Below are 9,487 nucleotides of genomic sequence, written 5' to 3'. Positions count from 1 at the left end.
TATATATATATTCTATATATTTATATCTGTATATAGATTGTTTTTGTAGAACGTTAAAATGTGTTTTAAATGATCATTTTAGTCAAAATCATTTTATGATTTTCTTGATAAATAAAAATTCTTTTTAGAAATCAGTTGCTGAAATAGTTCTCGCGAAATAAATAATTATTACGTTTATTTAAAACTTACGTTTATTTAAAAATTATTAATTGTTGAAAATTTTAGGAAAATTATTAATCCATCGATAATAACGTCAAAGATCAACGAAAATGATTTGATCGCTCAGAGAGTTTTGGCACGCTCGGACGAATAATAGAGAGATTCTAGATTAGAAATGTTTCTCGTTGGAACAACAATGAAGCGAAGATCAAGAGAAAAGTTCGATCATGCGCGACGAGAAATTTTGGTTGATTTTCACTATTTTTCGATGTCCTCCAATAAATTCAAGTAAGAGTTTCAAGGAAAAAAAAAAGAAAAAAATCACTGTCAAATTCGACACCTCACTTCACTTTCGAGCGGACTTATTATTAATCTTCAGTTGCCACTGACAATCGAAGGTCCTGCCGTTTTGACATCGTACTCTTTTGAATTGTCGCTCTCGGATCTCAATTTCCTCTTCTTCTCGAAGATTTATTGAGAAACACTATGCTCTCTGTCGCACTCAAGAAACACTTGGGATGATCGAAAATGATCTCGCAGATCGCGACCTATCGCGGCCCGTGCTCAGCTGGGTACGATGAAGGAGTGCGTAGATTACGTTCTCGCCAAGCCACTATCCGTTGAGAAACGACCCACTTCTCTTCGTCCAAACGCGAAAGACTTCGTCTCCCCTACCATCGCGAAACTCATCCCCCTTTCTTTTGCGCGTATCGTGCGAAGCGAGAGTAGTTTGCATTCTATTGCTCGGGAAGATTGCTCGGGACTTAAATAAGTCGTTGTCAAATATTGATTTATGAATTTCGTTAACACTTGTTATTGTAGCGTAAAATATAGTACGTATTTCGACATAGATAATAGAAAGGTTGGGAAAGCAGATGAACTTCTAACTTTACAATAATACATAATTCTTATAAATATCAGAATTTTAATAAAAATTCGAATAAAAAAAATCAAAAGAATTTTTTTTTAATGTATTATATATTTTGAATATATATTATATTTCGATTTATTCACTGCAGTACTCCTTTCATAATTTGAGAATATCGTTAAAAAATTAATATTACAAAAAAATGGTGATATGTATAATAAAAAATAGCTTATAAGAAAGCAATTGTAGTTGCTAATAAATCAGTTCTATGTAAGTGAAATTTAATTTAATTGCAAAATTGATGTAATAATGATATTAAATTAAAGTTCAAATACTAGAATAATTATTAAAATAATTATATTGTAAAGAACAAAGGAGATTGCATGCTAGTCCTGCAATATGTGTGTGATCTCATTTAAAAGAATCAGCGAGAGATATCTTCATTAGAAACGTAGCGTGGAAAAATCATGCAATAGAAATAGAATTAAGAAAAAATTGTATAGAAATAGAGACATATTGCAGAAAAAAATGCAGGCATTGGCATAGAATTGGCAATAGAATTAGGAAAAAATTGTATAGAAATAGAGACGTATATTGCAGGAAAAAAATGCGGGCATTGGCATTTATTGATAAAAAATGAATTCTTTTCTTTAAAATAAATGAAGAAATTTTTTGTGAAAATTTATAATTTTAATCTTATTTCATTCAAAAATCTCGTAACCAAAATCTTTAAGATCTATCTTCGAAATCTGTGAACCGAGAAAACAGATAATCATATATTGGGAGAGTTTGATGACGTATCTGACGGATAAAAAAAAATAGAGGAGCAACTACAACATTCGTTTTCTATCCTCTCTCGCTTTCACTGCACATCTTTTTCAGCGACAACCATCGAGATCCATCCGCTCGTATTAATCTTGTTTCGAGATAGAAATCGCATCATTATTCGCAGGAAGTGAGAACGAAGGTGGGCGTCGAGAACCGATGTGTTGGCTCGATCATTTTCATAAAGCAAAACGCGCTGCCTCCGCGAATTCAATCGCAAATTGTGTCGCAATAATTTTCAATATGCGTCAAGACGAAATTGAAGGTTGTTACAGAGTTGAAGCAAAGAAAGAGAAGAAAACATATGCATAACAACGTATTAGTTTACCCTATTTCTCTACTTTTTCTGTCCTTCGTATCAAGGCGGCTGCGAAAATGAATACGTGTACGTTTCAAGAATTTATTTACATGTATTTGCAATTCAATTAAAATACTTGAATTTTATTTTTGACATAGGAAGAGAAAACTTCGGGATACATTTTAAATTTTATTTCAGAAAAATCACAGAGTTGTTTCATGTATAAAAAAATAAATATTAATATGTATCACTAATATATATGGGTTTATAAAATATAACTTACGTGTATAAAATATTCTTGTGTCTTTGATGAAGACCTCGTATAAAAAAAAAAAACTTTCTATACTTTTTACCGTAGATACGAATAACATAAATTTGAATATTATTAATGATATAGTATAACTAATATTTTGGATGACTTTATTTTTTCCCCAAAATTCCAAAATTTTTTAATTATTCACGCACAAATTTTGTTTTTATAAAAATATTATATTTTACAATTATTTTTTACAAAAATTATATTCATTTAATTATTGCGTGCGATAATTTTTTATTTCGAAGTTCTTTATTCACATGCAAAAATGCATATACGTATGTACAGTTAAAAACATGACGTATTTTAAAAAAGGATGAAAAAAGAAATTATATTCGTTTATTTATAAACAATAAAAGTACAGATGTGCACTACTTATTTCCGAGGCATTGGAACGAGTCACAACTGGTTTAGCCTTGCAGCAGCATCGTATATGGCCCATTGCACTTTCTTACATTGTGATAAATGCCGATAACTAACCAGAAATTATATCAGTATTATCACGCGTGTTTTACAAATTTCTTCGGTCGGCTGATTTTATAAGAGTTCTATGTGCAGCGTTGCACGAATGGATTTATCCCAACGATCGATTCGGGCAATATGTATATTTCGTCGCGGTACAAATTACTGGCTCTGGCATCATCGCGAGAGAAGTCTTGCAGATAAACGCAAGTAAGAATTTATATGACGATTCATAGCGTGATTCTCAGATATGGATGATAATTTTATAGCTTAAAATTAATGTTATTTATACGTATAAATGTGTACCATTTTATTCGAACATTTTTCTTAATTTCATTTGATTATATGATAGTAATTTTTATTTTTATTATATAGTACTCTAATTTGTTAACATTAAATGGGGAGTGACGAAGAGAAATATATTCTGCAGAATACATCGTTGAAAAAAGTTAAACAATACCTTTTTGAAAATTATAATGTAACGAGATTCATTTGTCAATATAAGATTTAGTTTCATCGACACACATTTGTAGTGCGATCCTTGAAGAAAAAAAAAATGTATTTTCTTTATCGCGGAGCGTCCTGGCGTATGATCACGCCAGTTTGATTTTCCATCGCTGCTTTCTCCGATACGCTCCGTTAATAATCCGCCGCGATATGTGGCAATCCTCTACCATTTTTCTTTCCAACCTCTCTTCCTTTTTCATTTACGCGGTATCATTGGTTGCTTTGGTGCATATATGCGAAATTTCCTTTCGCCACCGTGTAATTATGCACGCGTTCGTAAATCGCCATTCGATTCTCGACCAATTATTATTAACATCATGTTTTGCGCGTCGCATCAATTTCACTACTTACATTGACTTGCGTTCTCTCAGGATAAGCGTAAGTGTATAATATTTTTTGATTATACACCGAGAATGAAAGTGACCTTTTCGCTGTGTTTAAAAGTCATTTGATCAACAAGATCAATTGCAAATCAATAGACAAAATCAAGCCTACCTCATATATATATATTGATTAAATTGATAGGATGATAAGTATTTATAGATGGATAAGACGATAATAAATAATCTAATTTCGATTGATAAATGATGGTGATTATACTTGATTCATTGTTAGGACTTTCTACAGTTATATGTATTTGACGTTTCGATTATATGATACAATGTATTATATTATATAATTTTCAATTGAAATATTTTTCAACTTAAGTACTTTAATCTGTAAATTCAATGTGAACTAAAATTGTAGTTTAGCAAACAACGGCGAGATATAAATGTTAGATAAAAGCTGGATTTCTCCCAGTGGATACTCGAATCAATTGACACAAAAATCACGGAAAATAGACCGCGAAGCATATAATCGACAGGAGACGTCGATGTTGCTGTCGATGCGTTACCTCCGCAGGACATCTGCGTTTTAGAGAAAGTATCGCGCGACACAAAAAGTAAATTGCCGTGATCCGGTGGCACGAGCACATGCGATTTATCTCAATGTGCAAAAAGAGGATGTAGCCTTTCGGATGTCTTTTTGTTGTCATTGCGTGGATCTTTAAGCAATTATCGTGGTCGGCCGCCGTTTAGAAACGCTCGTTTCAGTAACGTTGGATCGCGTGGGAGTCAATGGTGAACTATCATGCATCGCTGTTAAAATACGATGGCTCACTATGTAGATCGCGAGAAAATGAAATCTGGAGCGGGCGTTTGTTCGGGAGACAGCAGCAGATTATCTCATGACGAAACCGAGGGTGATCCATACAAACCATAAAAGAGTTCATCTTGGAAACCATCTTAGAACGTAATAGTGAAAGGAAGATGGTCCGGTTAAATGAAATTGCATTATTAAAAACGTATTAGGTGATATTTCGTGATATAGAGGACAATAATATGTTATTAAAAAATAATATATTAACTATTTAATGTTATTTTTTAATGATATAATATATTTGTATTTAAATATCAATTAAAATTTAATTTTTTAGTATAAATTAAAGTTTGTGATAAAAAAAAAACAGAAAAATAAACGATTATTTCAGTAAATCCTTTTTTAAACTTCAAATAATCTTTTTTTAAATATCCTGTGTAATAATTAAACTATATAATTATATATAATAAATGGAAATTAGTAATATCTTTATTTATAACAAGTATAATTTTATTCCTTCATATGACTGTGCGAAGAGGCGAGTCATTGCTTAAATATTGATGACATCTACCAACATAATGATGCCTTCCGTGTCCAACGATTTCTTCTTTCTCAAAAGGAAAATATCATGACTTGCAAGTGCGCAGTGACAAGAAATGTTGTCGAGGTCAAAGTTATCTCAGAGACAAGCATACGTTGACCGAGTTTTTGGTACCGGAATTACCAGACTACCAAGGCTACCAAATTCCTACTTCAATTCGCAAAATGATTCTACATTATACAGTCATCAGACGTATGAGAAATACATTTTATTCTTTCTCACAGTCTACATTTCTTCCTCTTTTCCTTATTCATCAAACTCGATTCACATTTTTATTATCATAGAAAGTTCAATATGAAAAGCAAAATTGTATAATTTTATCGATCTGTGATTCGATGGCTACTGCAAGCGTGAATGAAAATTGCTGAATTTACGCGTGACAGAGCAATCAGGTTGACCTTTTCATTTTGAAAAGCTATCAATAGCTGACAGCTGCAGTTGAGAAACAACTTATTGGTTTTCTAACTTGTTGTACTTTGCGCGAATAAGATTTGCTGAAGGTGCTCGTACGTGCGCACCTTCTTATTTACTTAATCCGAGGAGTTACATATACTGTGAGAAAAAAGAATACGACCAGTTTTCTTGCGTAATACTTGCGTATATGACCAACCATGACTCCTTTGTTGAAATTCAGAGCGGAGTTCGGAGCGGAAATGAAAAATGTAACACTAAATATGACTGGATTGCCGGCATCGTGTACCGTTAAAAAAACTAATAACAGGTTGAACAGTACCTGTCACGAAAACGGGCAATGCGATAACCAGCATAACGAAATGTAAACCATATATTATCAAGTATATATGCACCATGTTGTAATTATTATACGTCCAGTCTTGATATGTGAACCATGACTTAAGCCGCTGTTGACGGAATATGCCGAAAAAATATTATCGAAAGTGATACCTCGATGTAGAAGGCGGAAGAGTAAAGGTTTCACATCATGGTAATAGTTTAAAATTAAAATATCAATAAAGATAAACGTGCAATGATATGGTAATTACAATCGCATATATAAGTACATAGATTACATAATCACATCGTTATATCAATCATTACACAATATTTGCAAATTAATTTTCAAAATTAATTTATATTATATACTTATTTAAAATATAGAGATAATAATCTAATTTATATAATAAAAAAGATTTATATTAATAAATAACTTTTATTTTATTTTGGCTAATTAAATTGATGTGTTTCTTTCTAATTAAAAAAAATTAACTAATTAATTTTATATCGCAATAATGAATAAATTATTGACCATAGATAAAATAAAATTGAAAATAACAGATATAGATGTATTAAGAGAGAGTCATAAATGAAAAATAATACAATTACTTTAATCTTCTCTTACATCACTTCAATTCAATGAAAAATTCAATTCAATTACTGATCTGTTATCAGTATTATGTAAATTACTCTATGGCAAGCATTGTAAGTAAGCATGTATCGCGTTTTCACAAATTACAAGCATCACGATTGGGAGAAAAGATCACGCCAGTTTGCAGCAATTCACAAGAAATTTACAAGAAAGTGGATTACTATTAGATGCGCCTGGTCGGGCTTGCATCCATCAACATGAAGATCGCGACCCAGATTTTCTCGGCAATAAACTATTCGGCTATATTCAATAAAAAAATATTTGTTTTTCTTTTTATAAATATTGAAAAAATTTTCTGGTTGAAAATGAATAAATCAGAATTTTCTGATTAAATTTATTAGAATTCTAGTTGAGATAACCGGAATTCTTAATACAATATTTCTGGCAAAATCTACTAAAATTTTTATTTTTATTAGAATGATTACATCAATCAAAATTCTAGTTACCTCAATTAGAATTCTAGCAAATTTAATAAGAAAATTCTGATTCGTCGATTTTTCACCAGAATTACTATTTAATCCAACCAGACCATTTTTCTCAATAGAAGAAAAATTACTACGTTATATGTTATCGTGAATAATTAAAAACTGTTGTATATCGATAACATAGAGCTCCTCATTGTGATATTCAAAGAGAAAAGAGAATGACCAAAGATCGTCGAGGTAGAGACTGATGAAATCGTTTACCATCAATGTATCTTCTGGTACATTCACCAAGCTAACATAGGTTTCTGTTTTACCCACATCAAAGCATGAAGTATTCGCAAATTATCTGATATATTTCAGATACATATTAAAAAACTAGTAATTTAAAAAATGTATAAAAATGGAGCAGCTCCAAACTTCGATTACTTGAAAATAATGATATTTAAAATATATATATAAATGAAAAAGATCAAAGATTCAAAAGATTTCAAAATATAATTTTATAAATTTTTCTCTTTAAAAATACATGTTTTATAGGATAGTTTACAATAACTAAACAATTTCAGAATATTATCGAATATAATTTTTTGAAAAGAAATGATTAAACAACGTCTTATGGTCATAAATATGATTCGATAAGCAATATTTTTAAAATTATATGCACAAATGTTTTCTGCAAGAATGTTAATAAGAGGGTTTTATTATATGTACATATTTACATTCTGACATTGTACACGTATATCAAGATAAGCATGAACTTGAAATTTTTGCAGACGCTCGCATTGTCATCGCCGCGCTTTTTATTGTCCTCCAACGTCAAATATAATTGGCGTCATCATCATTTAAATGATGATTACTCTTTAGCTGCCGCCTACAAATGGAGAAACAATAATCGTTTCGGCGGCAACAGGCGGATGATGGACTACGTCATTAACAATGTAAATTATCTCGTCTTCCGCGCATGAATATATTTCAAAGAGAAGCGATATATTCAATTTACAATAAATAATGTAATTATGGAAATGCTCCAAAATCCGCGTAGCGCAGAAACTGCACTAATTTGGATCCCGTAATCGGAGTTTTAATTAAAAATGTGATTGTACCATTATAATCTTTATTGTTATTTCTATTTTTTATTTATTTCAAATTAAATTTGTAATATGAATTTGTAATATGAAGATCATTTGTGTCTTCTAGAAAAATAATAAGAAAATCGTTCAAAGAGCAGAAATATAACGAAATATAACGAAATACACTTGAGAAGGTAAACAGAATCAGAGAAAAAACGAATATTCATAGGCGTTGTCGGGCACATCGGCGAGCAAAGGTGCAACAACGACCCACGCGGATCCTACCGTAAATGGAAATCCGACTGACTGACAAGTTATTACTCATGATGAAAGAGGATAACCTGTGTTTAATTTTAGATTAAAGGAAAAATACTGATTATTGCAAAAATATATTTGCTCTGGTAAGATTCATATTAAGTCAATTATTATGTAATCGTTATTTCCATTTATAGCTTGAATGACAACTAATTGTCATTCGGTCATATAAATCTATTAGTATAATCCGCAAAAAATCCATTTCATTTAAATTCAAAGGAAAATCTCATGTTCGGATAATACAACACATGAAAGAGAACTGCATTAAAAATTTGCTAAAAAGCTAAAAGAAAAAAATCAAATTAAGTATCTCTTAGTATTTTCCAAAGAAACGATAGATATGTTCGTTCCGATTAAACAACGTCTCATGGTTATAAATGTCGATCATTTCACTGGTAAAAAAAATGTTTATCACAGATGATCATAGCAGAACGCAGTTTGCGGTATCGGTAAAAAGGTCATGTACTATGATGAAGACGAAGAAAGGAACATTCGATTTCACTGAAATGGTCATTACATATAGGACTTTCACCAAATTAGCAAACATTTTGCGTCGTGTATGTCTCCCTGATAATGTTTCGAAAAGTTTCAGAAATATATACGTGACATGAGCTGGAGAACTTGCGATTTCTCAAAACTATATATTTCATTCGCATTATAAGATTGTTTATTAGATTACAAATCGTTAAAATCATACGTTCAAGTGAATATACATATTAATATAAATTACTAAATATACAATTTAGTTTTAATTATAACATTGGAGCGCTAATTAATTAATCACATAAAAGAAAAAACTTAGAAATATTTGATGGTGAAAATCAATTTAGGAAATTTTATCTGCATAATAAATGGATGATAACTTGATAAGTATAATTTGTACATCAATAATATTGATAAAATGATGTAATAAAATCGACTTAGTGGTGTTGAATTCTGCATGAGTTTGAGCGAACACTTAATAGATTCTTGACGTATTTCATTTAGTTTTAATTATGTTATTAAATTAATCATAAATAATTAAAGTCAGGGAATATTACGACGAAAGAAAAACATATCTTGAAAGAAATTGTAAGGTATGTAAAGAATTCGTAATAATCTTTCGCAAGCGTATCATGAT

The 9,487-nt window shown here is 30.7% G+C and overlaps 1 protein-coding gene across 4 annotated transcripts in view; it reads right to left on the bottom strand.

Annotated features, from left to right (window-relative positions):
* LOC108693462 (WD repeat-containing protein 47) overlaps nt 1–9,487 on the bottom strand; it is a 68,986-nt gene that overhangs the window by 16,435 nt on the left and 43,064 nt on the right. The gene's annotated exons all lie outside the window — the stretch shown is intronic.

The sequence above is a fragment of the Atta colombica genome, unplaced genomic scaffold (assembly GCF_001594045.1).
Source record: "Atta colombica isolate Treedump-2 unplaced genomic scaffold, Acol1.0 scaffold9, whole genome shotgun sequence".
Taxonomy (NCBI): Eukaryota; Metazoa; Arthropoda; class Insecta; order Hymenoptera; family Formicidae; genus Atta; species Atta colombica.
The sequence above is the reverse complement of the archived record's forward strand: the minus strand, read 5'-3'. Positions and strand labels throughout refer to the sequence as shown.